Source organism: Saimiri boliviensis, chromosome 1 (genome assembly GCF_048565385.1).
Source record: "Saimiri boliviensis isolate mSaiBol1 chromosome 1, mSaiBol1.pri, whole genome shotgun sequence".
Taxonomy (NCBI): Eukaryota; Metazoa; Chordata; class Mammalia; order Primates; family Cebidae; genus Saimiri; species Saimiri boliviensis.
In genome coordinates, this window is record NC_133449.1 from 92,128,033 (window position 1) to 92,151,767 (window position 23,735).

Below are 23,735 nucleotides of genomic sequence, written 5' to 3' on the forward strand. Positions count from 1 at the left end.
GACAACCTTTGCAAACCATTGATGGAGACCAGATCAAAGACAGAATCCCTGTGCATGATGGAAAAGCAGCACCTGCATCAGTCTGGTGCCTTTCCAGGGCTGCAGGGCACAGAGAAAGCTTAGCATTCATGATTCTTTGGTGTGGAGAAAAATCTCAAAGCTCATCTTGTGCAAACTCCTCATTTCACCATTGAGAAACTAATCTGGAGGGATTAAATATTGTGCCTTGGGTCACACAGAAGTGTTAAGGCCAGAACACTCATTCTGTGATACTATGTAAGGCTGCTGACCATTCTTCTCCATCACTGGTTCTCAAATGGTGGTCCCTGATTTAGCAGCATCAGCTTCACCTGGATGACAACTGAGTTCACGTCCTTTGTAGGGACATGGATGAACCTGAAAACCATCATTCTCAGCAAACTGACACAAGAGCAGAAAATCAAACACCGCATGTTCTCACTCATAGGCAGGTGTTGATCAATGAGAACACATGGACACAGGGAGGGGAACACTACACACTGGGGTCCGTTGGGGGGAAATGGGGGAGGGACAGGGGGTGGGGAGGTGGGAAGAGATAGCATGGGGAGAAATGACAGATACAGGCGAGGGGACAGAAGGCAGAAATTCACACTGCCATGTGTGTACCTATGCAACAATCTTGCATGTTCTTCACATGTACCCCAAAACCTAAAATGCAATAAAAATAAATAAATAAATAAAAAAGAAGAAAAAAAGATAAAAAAATAAACTTTCTGAAACATAAAAAAAAAAAAGAAATACAATCAGTTCTATCTTAGGGCCTGTTGAACAGGAAATTGTTGTCGTCAGGAACAGGAATCTGTGTTAAAATAAACTCCACATAATTTTGATGCATAAGCAAATTAGAAAATAATTGCTCTTTGTTGTGTTTGCTTTTATTGCTTTTTCCAACCTATTAATATATATTTCTGTGTATCAAGATAGAAATGTAAGGAAGCACAGAAATAACATGCAAAAAGAAGAAAAAATAGAGATCTTTTGGTACTATCGAAGACACACACACAAGTACACACACTTTTTGTTTTCTCACAGAAGACAAGCTATCTATTTATTTTACCATCTTGAAGTCTCAGTACTAGGAGAGCTACTCTTTTCCGTGATTTATTGCAAAGAAACAAGTACATTCCCAGTTTCAATATTATTGGTCGGATGTAGTAATGACTATTGGCTCTTCCAAGCATGTAAACATAAATACACCAGAGAAAGCAGAAGGTCTATTTGTATGAGAAATATTATTGTTTGGTCCAACTATTTTGTTATTTTTCTCCAAAAATATGACAACGTGAAAAAGTAATGTGAAAGTGCCAAGAAATTGATGTTTCATGGCAAAGCCAACAGTCTCCAGAATGCTTAAATCATGTTTCATAGAGCTGTCATTTTCTTCTCCCTGAGCATCTGTAGGTGGTGCATGAAAGCAGTTGAGTGTAATATAATAATGATTTCTCATAGGTCTTTCTGGATGGATCTTTCTCACTCATCATCAAACTCTATAAAAGTGCCTGGTGAGAGTTTAGGTCCTGGGGTGTTTTGATTATTTTTTATGGAACTTTATAGCCAAAGCACTGGGTTTCTAACACTTTCACAACAAAATAATAAAATAGTTTGATTATTTTATAAAAAGTTTGAGATGAGCTGGTTTAGGACATTGATAATCCTTGGAAAACATTGTTTGGCTTCTATAGGAATATCTTTACAATTTGGGGTAAGTAGGCTGCCATTTTAAGGCTTACATTTGAGTTTCAATCTTAAGGAGGGATTTTGGATGTGGATCATTGATTATGAGAACAATTACATATGTTTTCAGCCTTCTGACCACTTTACACATGATAGTCATTATTCTTGTTCTTTCTCAAGATCTTTATCTTCATCATCATCAATATCATTACAGCTGACATTTACTGAACATTAGCAATGTGGTAGGCACTGTAGGAAGAGTTTTCATGTGTCTACTCATGTAATCCTCAATGAAACCTTAAAGATGAGTAAGGTCATTGCCCACTTTATAGATGAAGGAGCATAAGCAGGATAAAGTTAAGTAACCCAGGATAACAGGGCTACGAACACTGCTCAGGATAGAGAAGTTCAAGATGTTTGTCTCCAGAGCACTCCCTTAACTTCTGTATGCTGCTGTCTTTTCATTTCTTTAAACCTGATGTCTCCGCTAAGTTATGTGTGATTATTTCCTCTATACAAGAAAACAAGTCTCAGAAAGAGAAAAAGCCTTTCTAAGGATATAGGGACAGCAAGTAGACGGCTGGTGTCTGTGGGCCATTTGCAATCCCTGCATTGCCTTTCACACTGCCTTGCACACACTTTTGGTATCTTGTGTTTTTCTGTGTTTTGTCTTTGGCTCCAGTGTGTAATGATTTTCACATTTGTCCAAGAACCATATAGTCTTTTCATTGGTTTGTTTGTTTGTAGGAAAAAATAGTTTTGTACATGGGATGAAACAATATAAATTCAAAACTTACAGATAAGGGTTAGCTCTATTACTCAACTCTTTAAAAAGTTTATATGAATATCTAGTCAAAACCATAAAGTATTGCCCTTAAAATGTTATCTATACCGATTTCCAAGGAGACCAGAGGACTGTATACTGTCTTAGAATGTCCTCAGAAGGCTCTGTCATTGATCAGGTAACAGTAAAAACCCCAGAGTCCTTTCTTTTAAATGGAAAAGGAAAGCAGAGGGACAGAAGCTATTCAAACTTCATCTTCTTTCCTTGTGGCTTGTGGTCACCTCCTCCTCCTCTGCCTCCTTGGAAGCTGCCTCACCCTCCAAAGCCTCCAAGCCTCCCCGGCCTCTGCCAACAAATCCTCCTTGGCCTCCTCTGCCACCACCTCATCTTCAAAGCCACCTCTGCCTCCATGATGACCCCCAAAGCCACCTTCACCCTTAGATTTGGCACAGTCCAAGGTAACTTTATTTCCTTCAATTTCACCATCTTCCATGGCCTCCTTGGCAGCTTTGGCATCCTCCTCACTGTTGAAGTTTACAAAGCCAAACCCTTTGGAGGACCCACTTTCCCAGTCAGTGACTATCCTTGCCAGATCAGAGTCATCAAATGACTCTTTTAATGTCTCTTCAGTGGTATCCTCAGACAGGCCATTGACAAACAGAGTTTTGGATGGCTGGCTTCTGGCATTAGGTGATCCCCCGGGTCCTTGCAACTCCATCCTGATGACTGCCCTCAATTTCCCTTTTATTGCGGGAATTTAAAGCTTCTTTAGCATCTTCAAATGAAGCAAACTCTATAAATGCATACCATTTAGATTTGCCAGTATGGTTCTGGGGTGCTTTGATAAAAGTTGCTTTCTCAAGTGCTTCCAGAAGAGTTTCTTCTGTTGCACTGTAGGAGAGGTTGCTTAAAGCCTGATTTTTTGATTCAACACTACAAGTGCTATTCTTTCCACCTCTATAGTCTTGATTTTCACCTTTCTCTCCAGTATAATACAGGGAAATAGATCACCCATTGATCTCCATTCCCTGCTTTTCATCAAAGGTTTTCTCTGCATCAGCTTCTGTCTTAAATTCAATATAAGCAATCCCTTTGCTTTTCCCATCCTTGCTGACTAATCTGATCTCTGCAGCATCTTCAAACACTTTTTAAAATTCATCCTCAGTGACTTTGTAAGGAGATTTTTAGCCAAAAGTGTTCTCGCATCTCACTCTTTCTTACTGTCTTTTCCTTTTGGTTTCTCTAGTTTAATTTCATTGCCAAGACTTTCAAACCAGTAAGTTCCAAGGCTTTTTCCAGGTCTTCGACAGATTCAAAATCCACATAACCAAATTTCTTAGTCATACCAATTCCAACATCCACAACAGCAAGCTCATTTTTAGCAAAAACATCGCTGATAACAGTTTTTAATTCAGGAGCAGATTTGTTAAAGTTTAGGTTTTCCAACAAAAAGACTGAAAGCTGTGTTGGGTTCTGTGCTTTCCACTTTCTGTTTCTTGGCTTCAGGAGCTGCTTTCTGTTTGGTCATTTTTCCTTTTCCAGGTGCTTCTTTGACAGGCTTTTCCTCATCTTCTTCCTCCTCTTCCTTATCATCTTCCTCATTGTCACCTTCATCCTCATCCTCTTCGTCTTCCTCATCCTCTTCGTCTTCCTCCTCCTCCTCATCTTCATCATCATCCTCATCCTCATCATCCTCTTCTTCATCTTTATCCTCAGCCACATTCTTGGCTTTCACTGGAACAGTTTTTGCAGCTTTCTTTCCTTTGGCTGGCATAATCTCCATAGCTTCCTCTTCAGAGTCGCCATCTTCATCATCTTCATCATCTTCATCATCATCATCATCCTCATCGTCCTCATCCTCTGAGGCAGGGACAGCAACTGCTGCTTTCCCCACTGTTGGTTCAAATTCATCCTCATCCTCCTCCTCCTCCTCACTGTCCTCCTCCTCCTCTTCATCACTGTCTTCCTTCTTGGCATTCTTGCCATTCTTTGCCCCCTCGGCTGGGATGGCAACACTCTTCTTACCAGGAGTTGCTACCAATGCTTTGCCTGGTGTGGTTCTCTTCTTGCCAGGTGTGGCGACTGCTTTGGCTGGTGCAGCCATCTTTTTGACAGGTGTTGCTGCTGCCTTTTTGCCTGGAATGACCAGTGCTTTCTTCGCTGGTGTGGCAACTGCAACCTTTTTTGTTGAGGAAACTACCACTTTCTTTGGTAGGGTTGCAGCAGCCTTCTGGCTGTTCTTCTGAGGTATGACAACCTCCTCTCCACTGCTATCACCTTCTACATCTTCTGACATTTCCTCATCTTCACTATCTTCTACCTCCTTTGGAGGAGGAGCCATTTTCTTGAGGTCACCTTGATTTTTTTCCTGCCTTGGTTTTCTCATGAACGTTATTCCTTTTGCAGCGAGACAACCCCGCCCCTAAAAGAGGCAGCGCAGCCACATGGGGGTACCTGGTAGGTCACTACGTACCCAAGGCACAAAAAGCATGTGGCAGAGCCACCTCTGGGGCCCACCACGTGTTGGCTTGCCAGGCCTGGGAGGAGACATCCCGAGTGGAGCTGGGCCTCGGACTAGGGCCACTGCCACCATTTCCCACCCCAAGGCACCTGTCCTTCTGGAGATCCCGGGACCACCGCGGTGCAGCCCATGTGGCAGATGCTCCAGGGCATGTGTGTCAGGAGTCGGGTTCCAGCTTGTAGGTCGCAAGAGTTTGGTCTCATCTCCCCACCCCAGGGCCCATCACCCCCTCCTCGCACTCAGTGACTCTGTCTCAGAACCATATAGTCTTCTAATGTTCTGGCCTTTTCAAGTGAAGAAATAGAGAATGTGACTGAATACTGAGACTTCGCTAAGAAAGATAATACAAAGTTTCTGATTCCATCAATAATCATTTGGTAGAATGTGTGACTAATGGTCCAGAGGGAACAGAAAGCTCAACTGCAGTTTGACTCTCTGCTGTTTATTTCTGTGTGATGGAAGGTTGGTCATCAAATCAATCTCTGCTTGGATTTATACTGGTTGCCAATGGACATAGTATATTACTTTTTTTGATATTACATTTTAAAATAATAAGAGTAAGGATTATCAGCTGGTAGAGATTCATGAATATGTTTTGGACAAAATAATGACCTTATAACATTTCACTTCAACCTTCTTTCTGCAGAAAGTGAGATGAATATGACTTGCAGAGGTGTAGTGAGAATTAGTCTATACACCTAAGTTATAGAGCCCATGATGTGTTACCTAAGAGACACTCAAAAATGGCAACTACTGTTTGCTATCAGGAACCAATTGCCTCAGAGTGTAGGTTATCTAGTGTCTCTGTCTTGAATACAAAGACTGAGTGTGGGAGAATGTTTATACACTTAAATTTAGCTCTCTAGTGTTTTACTTTACAAATTCTCAAGCCCAGCTAATAATACAGCTTCCCATTAGCTGGATAACTCTGAGGAAATAGGATTGTGTCCCTTTCTCCCTCAAATGCTGCTGTGAGGTGCAAAGAATTGTGAACTGAGCATCTTACCAATTGTTTTGCTCTAGCTGGATTATGTTGCCACCTGGTAGAAAAAAAGATGGAAAGCAGGCTTAACCTCCTACCACTGAATATCCCTCTGCTCTAAGTCAGTCTTTTCCAAAGTGGGGTGTGCACACTTCAGAGTGTGGAAAATTTTTTTTCTTGATGTACATATGTTATATATATATTTCTATTTATGTTTGTATGTTATGAAATCTTTATATCTTGCATATATTGATACATATATGTGACATAACATTAATGTCAATTTGGAAATCTTTTTTCATTATTATATTATTTGTATATATCCTCCAATGTTATCTTTAATGATTTCATGGTGTTACATTATTTTAACTAGTTATAATTTATAACTAATTTCCTATTTTAAAAAATTGTAAGCAGTAGTCTATCAGGCCACTTAATTTTAGAAAAAAATTATAATAAATACTTCAAAATATAATTATCTGCAAGTGTAATTACTGAGTTAAAAGACTGCATAGATTATTTATTTTTTAAAGTTTTATGTACCAATGTAAAAGAAACATGATCAGTTGTTTTGCCTGCATTCATCATGGATATTTTTGTATGCATTGGATGTGGAAAGTGTCAGAAGTTTTGAAACCCTGACGGATTATTCTGGGCAGAACATTTTCTTTTTTGACAGAATTGTTGGCTTCTTGGTCCTGTCTTTCTGCTTCATTGAACAGGAGCTCCTGTTCTGTTTGACTTCATCCATTTTGAACTCTCAAATGGTCACAACCTCTAAGGCAGAGTTACAAAAGGCCATCAATCAGCATAAACTGGTGCTCAGTTCACAGGTCTGATCCTGGGTTTGGAGAGACTGTCACTGGCCATTCCTTGGGATGTAAATTTGTCTTTTATACTGATGTAGCTACTCCAGAGGAAGCAGGTCATGGTGCATGGTAAGGGTTCTAACATTAAGTGCATTTTAAAATGCCTGACACACTTGCATGCAGCTTGAATTTTGAGAGCACGCTGCTTTCTCCTAGAAATGCTGTTCATTAGTTAGCAGGTCAATATCATTCTTGAAAGCATTGATTTTCATTGACCATACAACCATCCCTATGAGCCTCCTTGTAGAAAGAAACCATGCAGAGCTTGGATATTAATTTTGTGGTTGTCTTTAAAAAAATTATTATCTTTGAGCATTCGAAGGCTGACCTGAGCTGGAGAAGCAGCATTAAAATCAATGCCAAAAAAAAAAAAAAAAAAAAGAATTTCTGGCTAGACCTTATGTTTGGCAATAGTAGAAGCAACTAAACAACCTTTGTTTTGAATGAGTATAAAAAAAAATAAACAACCCCATCAAAAAGTGGGCAAAGTATATGAACAGATACTTCTCAAAAGAAGACATTTATGCAGCCAACAAACATATGAAAAAGTGCTCATCACTGGTCATTAGAGAAACAAAAATCAAAACCACATTGAGATACCACCTCATGCCAATTAATCATTAAAAAATCAGGAGACAGATGCAGGAGAGAATATGGAGAAATACGAATGCTTTTACACTGTTGATGAGAGTGTAAATTAGTTCAAACATTGTGGAAGACACTGTGGTGATTCCTTAAGGATCTAGAAATAAAAATATCATTTGACCCAGCAATCGTATATATCCAAAGGATTATAAATCATTCTATTATAAAGACACATGCATACATATGTTTATTGTGGCACTGTTCACAATAGCAAGGACTTAGAACCAATCCAAATGTCCATCAATGATAGACTGGACAAGGAAAATGTGGCACATATATACCATGGGATACTATGCATCCATAAAAAAGAATGAGTTCATGACTTTGCAGGTACATGGATGAAGCTGGAAACCATCATTCTCAGCAAACTGACACAAGAACAGAAAACCAAACACCACATGTTCACTCATAAGTGGGTGTTAAACAATGAGATCACTTGGACAAAGGGAGGGGAACATCACACACTGGGGCCTGCCAGGAGGTAGGGGGCTAGGGTAGGGATAGCAGGGGATGGGGGATAGGGGTAACATCAGGAGAAATACCTAATGCAGATGACGGGGTGATGGATGCAGCAAACCACCATGGCACGTGTATACCTATGTTAACAAACCTGTACGTTCTGAACATGTATCCCAGAACTTAAAGTATAATAAAAAAAGAAAAAGAATGGCCTTTTCTGCATAAACTACTATCCATTCCTTCTGGGGAGAATGTCTTTAGTGATGATGTAAGAGAGCAGATGCATAGCATGTAAGTGCATTACAGAATTTTCCTAAATGCGTCCTCTAAGCTGTCTGAGAGAAGGGCTTTCAGGATGACTGACTTCCCGTTCTGACAGGTGTAGGCTTGAGCTAGCAGTTCACTGAGTGTGCTCTCTCTCTCTCTTCCTCTCTTCCTCTTTCTCTCTGTCCCCCTCTCTGCTGCTGCTCTACCTCTCATTCTTCTCTCCCAACTTCTTCCTTCTGTTTTTCTTTCTTCTCTTTCTTCCATTATATTTTTTTGATTTTTAAAATTGCTAACATAATACATGTTAATCACATTAGCTGTGGAAAATTTAGAAAATGTAGAAAACCATAAAGAAGGAAATTAGCAAAAGCATCTGTAATTCCATTTCACAGAATGAATGCTTCATGTTGATGGGAGTGGGAAGAAGCATGTGTGTATGTGTGTATGCACAGCCATGTTTGCACACATACGTATATAATTAGGCAAGATGACTAGCATTGATTTTTTTTTTTTTTTTTGAGACAGAGTTTCTCTCTTGTTACCCAGGCTGGAGTGCAATGGCACGATCTCGGCTCACCACAACCTCCGCCTCCTGGGTTCAGGCAATTCTCCTGCCTCAGCCTCCTGAGTAGCTGGGATTACAGGCACGCGTGACCATGCCCAGCTAATTTTTTGTATTTTCAGTAGAGACGGGGTTTCACCATGTTGACCAGGATGGTCTTGATCTCTTGACCTCGTGATCCACCCGCCTCGGCCTCCCAAAGTGCTGGGATTACAGGCTTGAGCCACCACACTCGGCCTAATTTTTGATTAATAAGACCAATCAAGCTGATTGTGCTTAACTAGTAATTCTCTTTTCAGATACACAATATTGGCCAGGCACAGTGGCTCACACCTGTAATCTCAGCACTTTGAGAGGCTGAGGCGGGCAGATCACGAGGCGAAGAAATCAAGACCGTTCTGGCCAACGTGGTGAACCTCTTCTAATACAAAAATTAGCTGGGTGTGGTGGTGTGCATCTGTCAGTCCCAGCTATTCGGAATGCTGAGGCAGGAGAATCTTGTGAATCCAGGAGGCAGAGGTTGCAGTGAAGCAAGATTGCCTCCACTGCACTCCAGCCTGGCGACAAAGCCAGAGTCAGTCTCAAAACCTAAAAAAAGATATGCAGTATTGTCCATGGAAAGTGTTTTGTCACTAACAAATTAAAAACTGATGCATTTTAGAAAATATATTTCCAGAGCATGATGTAGAATCTCTTCTGTTTTGAGTGTTGTTTTGAATGTGCTTGAGGAGGAAGGTGGGTAGTCCCAAAATATCTCTATCAAAGGATGATCTTGCTCCCTATTCCTCTGTGCCCCAGGGCAGATGCTGCAAATGTGCCACGGGAAAAGGCTCCAAAGGGGTCATTAAGAAATTGCAACTAAGGTTTAAGATGTTTAGAATGTGTTCAAGAGTAAAAATCGGTTTGGAGACTTCACTTGGAAATATTAAAAATTATCTTCCAGAGAGGCAGGCTCCAAGCACTATAACGTCCCAAAGGAGGATCTGCTCAGTACAGAGAATGCACAACTAAGAAATGGTGCCTCTTACAGAAAAGGCTCGGGACCGCCATCTCTCCCTTCATCATCAATCAGGCATGCACCTGCCCAGAGGGTCTGAGCTGAGGACTGGCCATGCCTTCTGCTCTCCTCTGCTATTTAAAATAAAGAGACATAAAACGAAGGCAGATGAATGTATGAAACCATCAGAGATTGAAATGTAGCAGCTGATACAATAATCTTCCTCTGGGTTTGCTGTATTTTTGTTTAATTGTAAATATAAGCAGGAGAGAAATTCCCATGCCAGGACTCAAATAGTGGTTTCTTTGCAAGCTATTACTGTTTTCTCTCAGTAGATGGCACTGTTTTGAGTGAGAACATTTTGGTTGAATTCAACTGGAAAAGTGAATAGAATAAGGCTTTTGAATAAAGAATGCATAACTCCAAAGCTTTGCCACCAAAGACAGAAATAGCTAGCATAATAGCAAAAGTATGTTTTTTATCTCCTAGATCAGCACTATTCTATAGAAATATAATGAGACCTACATATGTATTTTTAAAGTTTTATACAGCAACATTTAAATAACATAAAAGGTGAAATTACCTTGAATAAAGTATTTCCTTTAACTAAATATATCAAAAATATTAAAACTTCAACATGTAATCAATAGTAGAATTATTAATGAGGTATTTTGCATTCAGATGGCCAGCATTTCAAGTCCTCAATAGCTGGTAACCAATATGATATTATACTACTTGATCTGGCTGGTTACTTCTCTTTTTCTCCCTTTTTTCCTCAGAACAGGTGATTTTCCAGAATAAACTGGCCTGAACAAACCCCATGATTTCACTTTTTTAGAGTATATTGTTGTGTTGAATTTCATCCTTGCTAAAGTAGGGTCTCTGCCCATGCAAAAAGATAAATGTACTAATGCCACTTTTGATCCTATAGAAGACTACAATGCCAGCATCTGGGATAACTACTGGAATGTTTTCTGCCATCCACTAAGCATTGAATCGCTACCTTGCACCAGACAGTGTTATAAGATCCTTGTATTTATGAACAAGATGAATTAAGGGAAAAGTTTGAAGAGACACAGTGTGACTTGCATCTTTTTCCATCCGTTTTTCTCCATTTAGTCCATTCAGTTGGCATTTATAAAGTTCCAAACTGCCTCCCAAAGTTTGTCCAGTTCTGAGGATAAACGAAAGAATAAAGTTGCTTCCCAGAAGATCACAGTGCTATGGGGGAGTGGACAGGTATGCAGACAATTACACAGAATGACGTAAGTGCTATTAAAACATGTTCAAGATAGAATGAGTGTTAAGAAGAGGACACAGTTTCAGATGGGGGGTGCTCGTGTTAGGAGGTGGGGAAGTGGGGTAAGCTTTCTGAAGGGTTTCGTGTCTGAACTGAGTCATTGAAGGATGGGTAGGGCCACAGGACTTGGAAGGTGGCATGTTCAGCTTGGGTAGGGTGAGGATGCACCAGGTAGGGCCAGCATAAGCACTGCCTGGAGGTGTAAGTGGGTGTGGTATGTTTAGAGAACTATAAGTAATTAAGGTTTTCTCATGTGTATAGAGCGGCAAGAGATGGACAATGCTTGGGTCATCAAAGGACTTGTATTTTATGCCAAGGCCTTAAATTCAAATTGAAGAGCAAAATGATTAAATAATTCTTATTAGAGAAATCATATGGATAGATTTCAATTTCAGAAAACTCACAGTACCTTTGGTGTGTAGAATGGAATTGAAGGGGACAGGATGAGGTATGGAGACTCGTGTTTGGGGCTTTTAGCAGCAACTCTAGGAGGAATTATGAGAGCCTGACATACAGCAGTAGCCACAGGGATGAATTCCTCTTGCATTTGAGAGATATTTGGGGAACAAGGTTAATAGAAAGGGGCGATTTGCTGCATGGAAGGGAGACCAGCATTAAGGAGAGAAAGAGTTGATTCAGATTTTGCAGGCTCAGAAGCTTCTACAACTTTGGGGATGTATCCTCCAGAAAAATAATATGAAATTAAGAATTTGCATGGTGATGCTGGACACATGGGTCTGGAGAACCACAGATCACAGATGCCTCTAGATGTCATTGGCACATGGATGACACCACAGGAATAGAGGATACCACCCAAGGTGGAGAAGGAAGAGAATGCTGTGGCAAGTAGTTGGTGGGGAACAGGCGTGATTACTTGCCAGTAGCAAAAGCAAAACAAACTGGGCCAAACAGGTTAGCCCAAGGCCCTGCCCTCTAGTAGAAAGGAACTCTTACAACAGGCTGTAACAATGAAGACAGATCGCAGTTATCCTGTTTTGGGCACAGGTAAGATTGTAACAAAAGTGAAATTGGCCACAACTGGTTAAATCCAAAATGGCCAAAAACTTGATCTAATGCTGATCCTTTTATCAGAAAACTTATGACACTATTACAGTAAAGTTTGCATGGGGAAGCCTATCACTTTTATCATGCACCTGATGCCATGACCAGATTGATCACATTTAGTCAAGAAAAGGGTGGCACCCCTGATTCTGGGAATTGCCTACCCATTTTCCAGAAATTCCTTCCCCTTATAAAATATTCTGTGACTTCATTAGGCCTACCCATATATTATTTGAGCCCCGACTATGTGGTGCACAGCTCATTCTTTCAAGCACACTCACACTCCTCTCCTGCGTGTATGCTTGCTTTCGCTCCACGATAAAGCTTCTATACTTTCACTATAGTCTCACTTTCAAATTCTTTTGCGCTGCAAAGACAAAAACCTGTACTGGACTGCTGACAACAAAGCTGTGGCAAATCTCTGGAAAAGCCCGACATTCAGCAGTGGGAGGAAGAAGAGAATTATCCAAAGTAGAGTGAGCAGGAAAGGCTCCAAGGATGTGAAGAAAACGGGGCAAGAGTGCTCTGGAGGCCAACAGGAGGGAGTCTCCAGAGCTGTGCAAGTGATGCATTTTGAGGTTTGCTGCCATTCACAACAGACAAGCTACCTGCTTTCATGATCTAAAGGGGGCTTAAGATTTGATTTGTGAATATCTTCGGAGAAGAGACAGTCTCTACTGTCTATACTGAGTTACAAGTGACTGATACCAGCTCTTCATTGGAAGGTTGTTCTTTCTTCCATTTGTCATGAACTACAGGGGCCAGAAGAAGGGCTGGCACCATCCTAGCTCCCTGTTAATTTTTCCAAATCGGCACTCTCTTATACGCCTTTGTAACGTATTCTATTTCAACGCATACATTAAGTAGAAGATATGCAGCCTCCTACCTCCTCATTGCTGGGTGGCATTTACACGCTCCTGGCCAATCTCCTCATTCATGAATGATATTTGCACCTTCCATGAGGTCATCAAGCTTAATGTCTTCTATAGCACTGAATAAACTCTATTTCCTTCACAGTAACTTCACTTCTTTTCTGTGGCTGACATTGGAACTTCTCGTTTTGTAGCTGTGGTCCCTTGTATTTCCATTATATTATGTAACAAACAGAACCTGATCAGGCACATGGCTTCCTAGCATACTTTTTTGGAACTCTGGTCTCTCTAGTTGTCTCAAGCTGGTCTCTGAACCTGGTCACTTTCCACATGACCATCCCTTATTCTCCTTTCTGTTTCATTTCCCATATTACTAAACAAAATAAGAAAATTCTCCAATGATTAGTAAGAAACTGTCAGGTCCTCCTGCACTACTCCTTTCCAGGTGCTCAGCAGATACTTTCTCATCGCAGACACACACAGGAACCGGGCGGGAAATGATTGCTGACTGGTGGAGAATGGTCTCTGCTGGTGCACTGGATTTTACCCAGTGTCATTCAAATTTGAACATCTTAAAAGACCATATAGGTGAAACAGAATCAACTGGATATGATTTGTGGCTTTTTCTTTCATTCCTTGCATCTTCAGAATCTGCAAATAAAAATGTAAATAGGTTAAATTTTGTTCAGTTCCTGGAACATTGGCCCATAGTAAGTGCTGTATGGATGGATACAGAAATATGTCTACTACACGGAAGTCCTTTAACCAATTGAAAAAATATGCTCTTGACCCTCATCATTCTCTTGCCATTCTCATCACAGGGACCCAAATCATTCCAGAATGCCTCTGGGCATAGTAACTAGGATTATAGCTCAGGAAGTACCTGGGAAGTGTCCAGTTCAACCTCCTTCATGTTACTGAGGCAGAAACTGAAGTCAGAGAGGGTAAACCACTACCAGTCACCCTCTGGTTGTGTGTGGTCCCTCGAGTTTCCCATAGCACTGCAACAAAATAAGATAATAAATGCAAGGCTTCTTAAGGCGATGTAGCCATATATTCAGCATTCATTTAATAAGACTATAATCCCAATGACTCTGGTAGAAGCCTGCTTTAAAATAAGTTTACAGTTTTGGAGATGGTGTAAAACATATCTGAGGCATATATAAACCAAGAAGAGGCTAGGGCAAAATTTCTAATTCCAGGGAGCCTGAGGCTACTGACCCTGCAGCATGAACAGGGCTGATGAGTGAAGGCGGTGAGAATCCCAGGACTGTCAGTTCAGAAGGGGCCCAGAGCCCAGCTATGCTGTATGTGGATACAAAACTCGTGTACAGATAGTCAGCATGCACCAGCTGGGGGCGGAAGAAATTATTTTTACTGTGTGCCTAACCCACTTGCTGTCTGTGGCTTTGTCTACAGAAGGAGGAACAGTGGTTTCTGGGCCCTGGCACTGTTCAGTGCTGGGGGAATTATGGTGAAGCTCTCAGCAGAGAGGTAGCTGCTTTAGTAGGAGATCAAAGCTACAAGACTTTCGACTTTGCTGTTACAGGATGTCAGGTCCCAACTCTCAGTGTAAGCAGACAGTGGGAAAGAACATAAATACCTAACAGCCTTGGATGTTTAGGAAGAAATGTTTATGTTCATATTTATATTTAATATTTATATTAATACGTAAAGGTCCTTGCTAACCACTTCTCACAGTTTTCTTCTACTCTTCTTTAAAGATCCACAAACTGGCCAAGTGCAGTGGCGCATGCCTGTAATCCTAGCACATTGGGAGTCTGAGGTGGGAGGATTGCCGGAGCTCAGGAGACCAACCTGGGCAACATGCCGAAACCATGTCTCTACTAAAAAAAAAAAAATAAAATAAATAGTATGGCGTGGTGACACATGCCTGTGATCCCAACTACTTGGGAAGCTGAGGCAGGAGAATCCCTTGAACCTGGCAGGTGGAGGTTGCAGTGAGCTGAGATCATGCCGTTGTACTCCAGCCTGGATAACAGAGCAAGACTCTGTCTTAAATAAATAAATATCCACAAACAATTATATGATTTCTGAGAAATGACTATTTCTATTTCTGAGTAGACAGCCAAAATTTTCTATACGTTTTTGTCTTTTTTTATCTGACTTTTAACAGAGCCAAAGCCTTCTTAAGAGATAAAAATGACTTTTTTGATATCTTGTAAATTATCTGCTTCTTCTGTCTTGTCCTCCTTAATTCCAGGGCAAAAAATGAAAGACTAAGCTGGATGTATCCCTGCTGTCTTTTCTAATTAAAAAAAGATGAAATTGCTTTCCTAAAACCCTAAAAGCCAGAAACTGGATATGATTTTTCTTGCTGGTATGGGTTCCACATTTAATCTACCGTAGTGTTGAATTATTGTTGCTGTATTTCTGTTTTTCATAATTTTGCAATAGTTCCTGTAAACTTGGCTTCACTGTGAGCTTTCATCCTGATTTCACGTTTTACTTTAGCCCATGACAATAATTAATAATTTAAAGTCTTCCCTTATATGTTATCAATCTCCCAAGGAGATTTTCAAGGCAACACTGATTGAAATGAAATGCTCTCCATATTCCTGAATGTTTATTATGGAAAGACACAGCTGCACTATTTTTCTGAAGTCTTACATATGAGCCATACATCAATATGGTTACCCAGCATGCACATATGTTAATGTGGAGATTTAGTAGAGGTTGTTTTTCACCTGTTGGGTTCAATAAGGTTATTATGATAAAGGTGACCAAAGGGATTTGTGAGAAGACGTGCTATTTAGGAGACTTCCCCCATGAATTTTACAGTGTCAAGATAAACACCCTCTGTAATGTAAAGCAAATTGATTTAAGAGAGAATTATGGGCAAGCTCATCCCAAGAGGTGGGAATGGTTGACAGAAATAACTGAACATTTGTGTTATTTCTAATAGCTAGAGTGAATCATAGATAATAGAGGTGGGGAACTGGGAAGTGTTATTCTTTTCTTCACTGTAGTAAGTTGCAGGAAAAATATGTTTCTTTTATTTTGTAAAGGGAATTAAGGCTTGTAAACTCGATGTAGCACAACCTGACGGTTTTGCAAGAAAACAGCTTAAATTATTCAAATTTTCTATATTTGATTTATAGATGCCAACGAGCCACTAGTAATTTCTTTCTTCTCTTTAACATCTACTCAAGTGGTCTCTATGTAGTTCTGAAAATAATAAGGGAATCACAAGTGTTGGTGATTGTATTCTAGTACAATTGTGCCTACTGGAGGATTTTAGTTCCGGAAAGGTAAGCAGGAGGTTTTCTTTGTATAGGATAGCCTGCTGGGCTGACTCATAAATCAACACAGCCCCATCAGAACTGGCTACGCTGCAATAATAATTTCTACCTTTCCATCCCTAAAGTACCATCAAGTATGAGGCTCAGAACAGGCAGAAAATGCCTTTCTAGCCATTGTTCTAGTTAGTTGGTATTCATATTAATGCAGATGCATTTGCATATGTTTCAGCCAGGAGAGACCCTGTGTTGTGAAATCATAGCATTTTGTTACTGTCCTTAGAGAGTGAGGAAGCATTATTATGACAGTGCCTGTATTCCTGGACCATCACCAGTGCTGGGCACTAAATAAATGGTGTTATTTTTTTGATGCATAAACAAGTGCAAGGCACTTCAAACTCCGTGTAGCACTTCTTCTAAATTGGCAACACCTCACACTAGTTTCTTCCTGTGCACTAGAAGCATTTTTTCGAAGCCAATGTCTTAGACTTTCCAAACTGCCTCTAATTGCCTGCTCTCTCTCCCTGTGTCTTTTGCTTCATCCTTTCCAAGTCTCCCTGCACTGCACCTCTTTCTGTGGAAATGGTTATGCCAGATTGTGCCTTAGGTCTCCTTTACCCATCTCCTCTTCTATTTCAGGGTTTTGCTTCTGCTCTGGAATAACAAAGGCCTAGAATTTATCTGGCCCTGGGAACACCACCATTAGCTTTTTACTTTTGCATTTCCAAGTCTTGTTGTTCTTTAGGCACTGGACCTTGAGCTGTTAGAAATGAAAGGTGCCTGCGTGATGCTCCTGTTAAATCTCTTCTGTATTCAGAAGTGCAAATAGAGGGGTAACATTACCCAGATGGCAAAGAGCAGCGCTGGAATGCAAAGAAGTTCCCTGACCCCCAGGAGCTGACCTCGAGCGTGCTTTGACAAAGCTGGGATCAGTGGGTGCATCCTCAGCACTTGGGCTGTCTCTGCTGGGCCTAGTCCCAAGCAAAACCCTAATAACCCTGTGGGGGGAGGTTGTGGGGGGCTGAAGAGAAGAATGAATAAAGAAAGAAGTGGAGGTAAGAAGGGAGGAGAGAGATGGAAATGTCCTGTGAAAAAGGAGGGAAGTCTAAAAGCACAACTGCATGCATCCAGCTTGCTGGTATTTCCCATTTGCAGGTGGTACCGGAGGCTGCGATGACAATGTGATGAAGCCTGGGCTCCACGCAGGTCTCCGTTACTACTTAGAGTGAGCTGCAGAGGAGGTTTCGGTCACTCTTCCATATAATCTGCTGCAAAAATCCTGATTTTTTCCCTTTCTCTATTTTTAATTTTAGAAAAAAAAAAGTTTTAATATGGAGATAATGGCTTCCACTGAGCTGGGATTTAGTATTTTGAAACATGAAAAAGATTTATAAAATCAAAAGATCTATGCTTTTTCCTCTTTCCATCTGGAGCCAACTGAATATTCAAGTTTTCCTTTGAACAAACAAACAGTTATGCTCCTGACTTTTTCCAGGCATTAAACAATAAAATAAAAAAAATGAAATGCTTAAAAATAAATGTATTTTAAAAACCTTAACCCTACAGCAAAGGATTCTACTGTCTAATAATGCTACCTGCATGAAACGTTATATTCCGATCATTTTTCTTAATAATAAAGCATTTTTTTTTCAATTTACGTATCCAGCATGATGTTTGCCTGCCTTGTTTATTAAGATCTTTCTTAGGATTTTTGTTCTGTTTTTATGTTACTATATCATAAACATGATTTGCATAAATTTATTTACACTATGACAATGCATCATACATTTTAAAAACCAGGTCTCAATAGTTTGACTTCCATTCATCTACAGGTCTCATATGTCAGGTGATTTTACATATCTTTTGTTGTGCAGATGTTGCTACTCAGGAAAAAAAGTGCATTGAGGAACTTTCCTCTAGCAATGTCAAAGCACTTTATCTGGATTTAAGGATCTGGCTCTCAGAGCTCAGACACCATGTACATTATTATTCCTGCTATAAATTTAAAGTTTTATACAATGGAAGATATTGAAATCCTTACTTACCAAGAGGACTTTAGATATCCATCTGTGTTGGAATGAATAATACCAGGATACATGGTAACCGATGGATTTTAGGATGTATCTGACAACTCTTCTTCATTTAAGCCCAATGAATGATGTAACCTTAATGGTTAAGCTTTAGCTAATACCATGCTGCATAATGAATTGCCTTAGACATTTTCTTCTTCAATTAAGAAAATAAACACACATTTAAAGAAAGAAGTAGTCCACATAAAGGAACTAGCACTACACCAAAGGGAAACAAGCAATTTTCACATTCTTCTTTGTTATGTACCAGCAATACTGCCTTGAGCAGTTTTCTTCGTTTGAGCTTGTGCAATATTCTTGAGTCCTTTTCTGAACTGAAAACAGGGTGATTTATCTGATGTGAACGTGGAAGAGTTTGAAAAAATAACTTAGCTGGCCTATCTTAGGACCATGACCTTCTCTTCAGCAGTGAAAACCTTGGAGCTTGTGTCCTGGAAGTTGTTTTAAGCCACCAAGTTTGTGATAAGTTGTTACGCATCAAGAGGGAAGTGATACAATATCCTTGTAATTAAATTAGATGTTATTTGACATTTTGGAGTGACTGGAGCATGCAATTTTGCTTTTGAGCCAATGGCCACAGTACTTTTTATTAAAATGTCAGGGCTATAGGACTAAACACTGGGAAAAATTATGGACTATCATAGAAGGTCATAAAAGACATGCCAGAAATATTTTCTTATTTCTAAAAACACTCTCAAGTGGTAAACAAATATATTTTTTTAATGCCTGTTGTAGGAAAAGAAGAATCTGAAGCCATTTCTGAGTCTACAGTTTACATCCATGAAAATCTGAGGGCTTTGACATGAAAATATGCACATATCATTATGGCACAGAAAGTTTTGAGTGGACACTGTGATTTTCTTCAGTACTGTTGAAATCTACTAGCTTGAGTTGGACAAAAACAAACTATGGTGGAGAATTGAAAGCATAGCTGTGGATGACACTGCTTTTGTGTTACTCCAGGCTTTGTTATTTTATCTTATGCTGCTTATACTTCTTGTGTAAATATGAATTTTGCAATAATCAATCAAATAGGAAGAATAATTTGCACCACAAAACAAATAACTGTGTTATTTTAACATCTGAATATTCAAGTTTTTGATAGAAATTTGAATTTCTTATAATTTACCAAATTTATGCATGTAAGCATACATTGAATTTTAATTTAAATTTTATATACTTTAATAAAACCAAAATTGTATTATAGCAAATAATATAATTTGGATTATAGCACCATAATTGGATTATAGCAAATTCAATTTGTGTGTTGTCAAATCTAGTGGATTCTAGAATTTTAGTTATGATTATTATAGTTATAATTAGTCTTAGGAGACCCAGAGGTCACCAAATATAGCATAAAGAATCTGAAAGTGCTAATTAGGGAAATTATAGAAAATTTAAATCTATGTTAATTATGAATGACATTTATTTTATCTCTTGTCTTTACTTCACACCTTTAAATACCATCATCTTTCTTATTTTTCCTCATTCAAAATACCATTTGTTATTTTTTTTGAGATACTTCACTTACTGTGTAAATAATTATTGAGAACTCTCCACCCCAATCTCCCTCTGTGCACACACACATACACATACACATACACATACATTTATTTCTGAACCATTTGGAGGATGATTTATATACCCATGGCTTTAATCCGTAAGAACTTCAAGGTATATTTCCTAAGAAAGTCATATTATCTTACTTAAAAATAGCACAGTCATTAATGCTAGTAAATTTTACACATATATTTTAATTAATCTACCACTTACATTCCAATTTGACCCTTTATAAGCATTTTTCTCCCTCTAGGAGAGGTTTGTGTGAAACTGGGGCTGCATTTAGTCATGTCTCATTGGCCTTCTTTTATCTGAAACATTTCCATACCCTTTTATTTTTGCCTTTTAAAACACTGATTTTTTAAACACAATTTTTAAAAAATAATATTCTCACTTTGAATTTGCTATATTCGTGGGAGTAGACACAGGTTTTGCATTTTTGCTGAGGATACTGTGTAGTTGGTTGTGTCATTCTCAGAGTATCTTGTCTGGAATGACATAATGTCCACTTATGAAAGATGTTAATTTTGGCCCACTGGTGTGATGGTCAGCTTCATGCATCAGCTTGGCTAGGCTACAGTGTCTGGTTATTCAATTGAATACTAATCTAGATGTTACACTGTATATATATATATATATATATATATATATATATATATATATATATATATATATAAAACGGAAGGTGACTTTCAGTAAGTGAGACTCCCACATAATCTCAGTGGCTTGATTCAATCAGTAGAAAGGCCTTACAAGCAGAGCTGAGGCTTCCCTGAAGGAATAGTTGTTCTTCCTGTGGACAGAGCTTTGGCTCATGCCTGACAGTTTCTGATGCCCTTCTCGATGGCCTGCAGTATGGACATGTCTACTCACCCCCACCATTGTATAAGCCAACTTCCTGCAATAAATCTCTTTATATACATCCGTTACTGTTTCTTTCTTTCTTTCTTTTTTTTTTTTTCTGGTTCAACCCTAACTGCTAATGATTCAAATCTGTATTAGTTTCCTATTCTGCCATGACAAGTTACCATAAATTTAATGGCTTAAAGCAACAGAAATTTATTATTTTAGAGTTCTGTAGTCCAAAAGTCTACTGTGTGTTGGCAAGGCTGCATTTCTCTAATGCTCTAAGGAAGATGTCATTTCCTTGCTTTTTATACTTGCAGAGACTGCCTACATTCCTTGACTCATGGTCTCCCACAATTCTGACCTCTTCTTCCTTTATCAGTCTCCTTCTGAATCTTAACACTCCTGACTTCCTTGCAAACACTTTTGTGACTGTATTGGGCAGATCTTGATAATCCAGGAAAATTTCCCCATCTCAAAACCTTTAATTTGATCATATCGGCAAAGCTTTTTTTTTTTTTTTTTTGCCATATAAATTGATGTATTAACAGGATCTGGGGATTAGGAGGCAGTCATCATTGGAGAGAGCCATCATTTTGCTCATCCCAGCCTGGCCCTTTGTCTCCCAGATTCATATCTATCCCATATGCAAAAATGCATTCACCCAATTCCAATCTCCCCCAAATGTCTGAACCTATTATACCATCACATAAAAATTTCATTTAAGTGCCATTCGCTCAAAACTCCCAAATATCATCATTAAAATCATCTGCATTTGATACAGGTGAGGCTCTAGAGTGTAATCCAACTTGGGGTAAAATTTCTTTTCATTTGCAGACCTATAAAGCTAGAAAACAAATTGTCTGCATCTATGATGCAATGGTGAGGTAGGCAAAATAGCACAATTACAGACATTTTTATTCAGTAAGATAGAAAACAGAAAGAAATAGGAATCCCCATTCCCTAGCAATTCTAATATCCAGCCAGGCTAACAATGCTGGCTTTCAAGGACTGGAGATAATCCTCCGTGGTTCATGACACCACACTTTGGGCTTATGGCTTTGTCCTTGGAGTCATTTTAATTTCATGACAGTTAGCATATTCTGGCTGCTGAATAGTTTAACTAATCTGTTTCCTGTTTAGAATTTTGATGGTCCAACATTCCTCCTCCATGTTACACTCTATGTCCCTTTCATTTTGAGCTGGCAACATTTTCGTTGGTATTATATCCAATGTGGGTCTCTGGTGTATGTCTCAGGATTTGTCCTACTAGATAAAAGATTGCTTCATAGATTTTAGCCAAATAATTCCATCTCTACTTCTATCTTCTGGCTTAGATGGCTCAGAGGATCCATAAATAACATGTCAGTGTTTTCAAAGAATCCACTCTGTGTCTAAATACTCTGACATTTTCATTCTTCTGACACACCAAGCTGTCTAGCCATACCTTTGGCTTTCTCTCCAGGGCATGTGTTCCTGAGAGTAAATTTCCTCATTTTATGGTCTTTTGACATCTGGAATGTCTCAGAATGCCCCATCTATCTAGTTCTGCTTCTTTGCAGCTTAACAGTTTTTTCCTTCAATTTTTCTTTTTCTTCTAACATTTTACTATAAAAAGCAAAAAGAAACCAGGCTCCACCTTCAACACTTTGGATGAAAATATTTTCAGTTAATATCCAAGTTCATTATTTATACTGTGCTGTCAACATGACCATAGTTGCATTTTTCTCACCCTCCTAGGAATGCTGAAGCCATGAGCCTTCTGTGGTTACATCCGTTCATCTTGTTGATGTCATGTTTTGGGAGGGAAAATGAGTAAGCAGATGAAAAACCAAGCTTTTGTTATTTTCTCCAGTGCTAAAATCCTCCATCTCTTTTTTCATATTTTATATAATTTCTTTAAGTGTTTTTTCTCCTTTTACTCATATTGGAATTCAAAAGAATTATCAAATTATTGTAATAATTTGTTTCTTATTCAATAATTTAATCAATTTATTCCAGTAATTTGATTCTTAGCAAGCTTATTTAGTCCTTGTTTTTCCTCTTAATACAATAATTAAATATCTAATTGTCTTGTAACTTTTAACCTGCTTTCTTCATTCTGAATTTTTTCTTCTTATACTTTTATCACCTAGATTTTGAATTTGCATTCTTAAATTCTGCTATATCTTAAAGCATTGGTAGATTTTATTCCATTCTTTCTTCCAGAATGAGTTCTTCTTAGTTCCTAACTTCTTTTATCTTTCTCCCCCTCTCTCTCCTTCTCTTCTCACATTATCGTATTCTTTTCTTTGCTCACCTAGTTGCCATCCTCATTATGATCATCTTGTTGATGCTATAATTGGCAACTCTCTTTGGATTCTTACTTTACAGCAATATAGTACAGGTGAATACTCCTTGGCACCCCTCTTGCATCTTGACTGTGGTCTGTCTTTTCTTCTGAGTATGGTAGAGATTGTCTATTGATACTTAACACCATCTCAAGTCTTTTAAACTCTAATTTGTATCCTAATGGCTAGAAACTGGAAACCTATATTTTACATATTCTTCTGACATTTCTGGCCTACATTTTCACCAGTAAGAAACACTTGAATGACATTTGGAAGATGAAAGAGAAAGGGAAGCCATTATTCTGTTGTAGCAGCAGAGGATCCTGCATCCATGGACTCATAGGCAGATAATGGATTTGAGGTGTGCAGTGATTTCTGAATAAGTGGCTTTGTTTTTCGATACTACAGTATCAGTAGTTAAAATATTTAGATTTTTTTCCTTGAATAATTACTGAGATACTCAAGCCACATTTTGAGGGTTACTGTAGTTTTCTATACACTTTTATGAAGCCTATGGGATGAAAATATGGTGTAGCAATGTCAGATAATACTAAGTGACATCTTTGATGGACATTTGGGCTCTCTCTCTTTGGAGAAGCTATGAAATATTCTGAGG

At 39.0% G+C, this 23,735-nt stretch overlaps 1 pseudogene; it reads right to left on the minus strand.

Annotated features, from left to right (window-relative positions):
- Window positions 1–2,737: 2,737 nt before the first annotated feature.
- LOC101048164 (nucleolin-like) lies at window positions 2,738–4,883 on the minus strand (annotated as a pseudogene).
- Window positions 4,884–23,735: the final 18,852 nt, after the last annotated feature.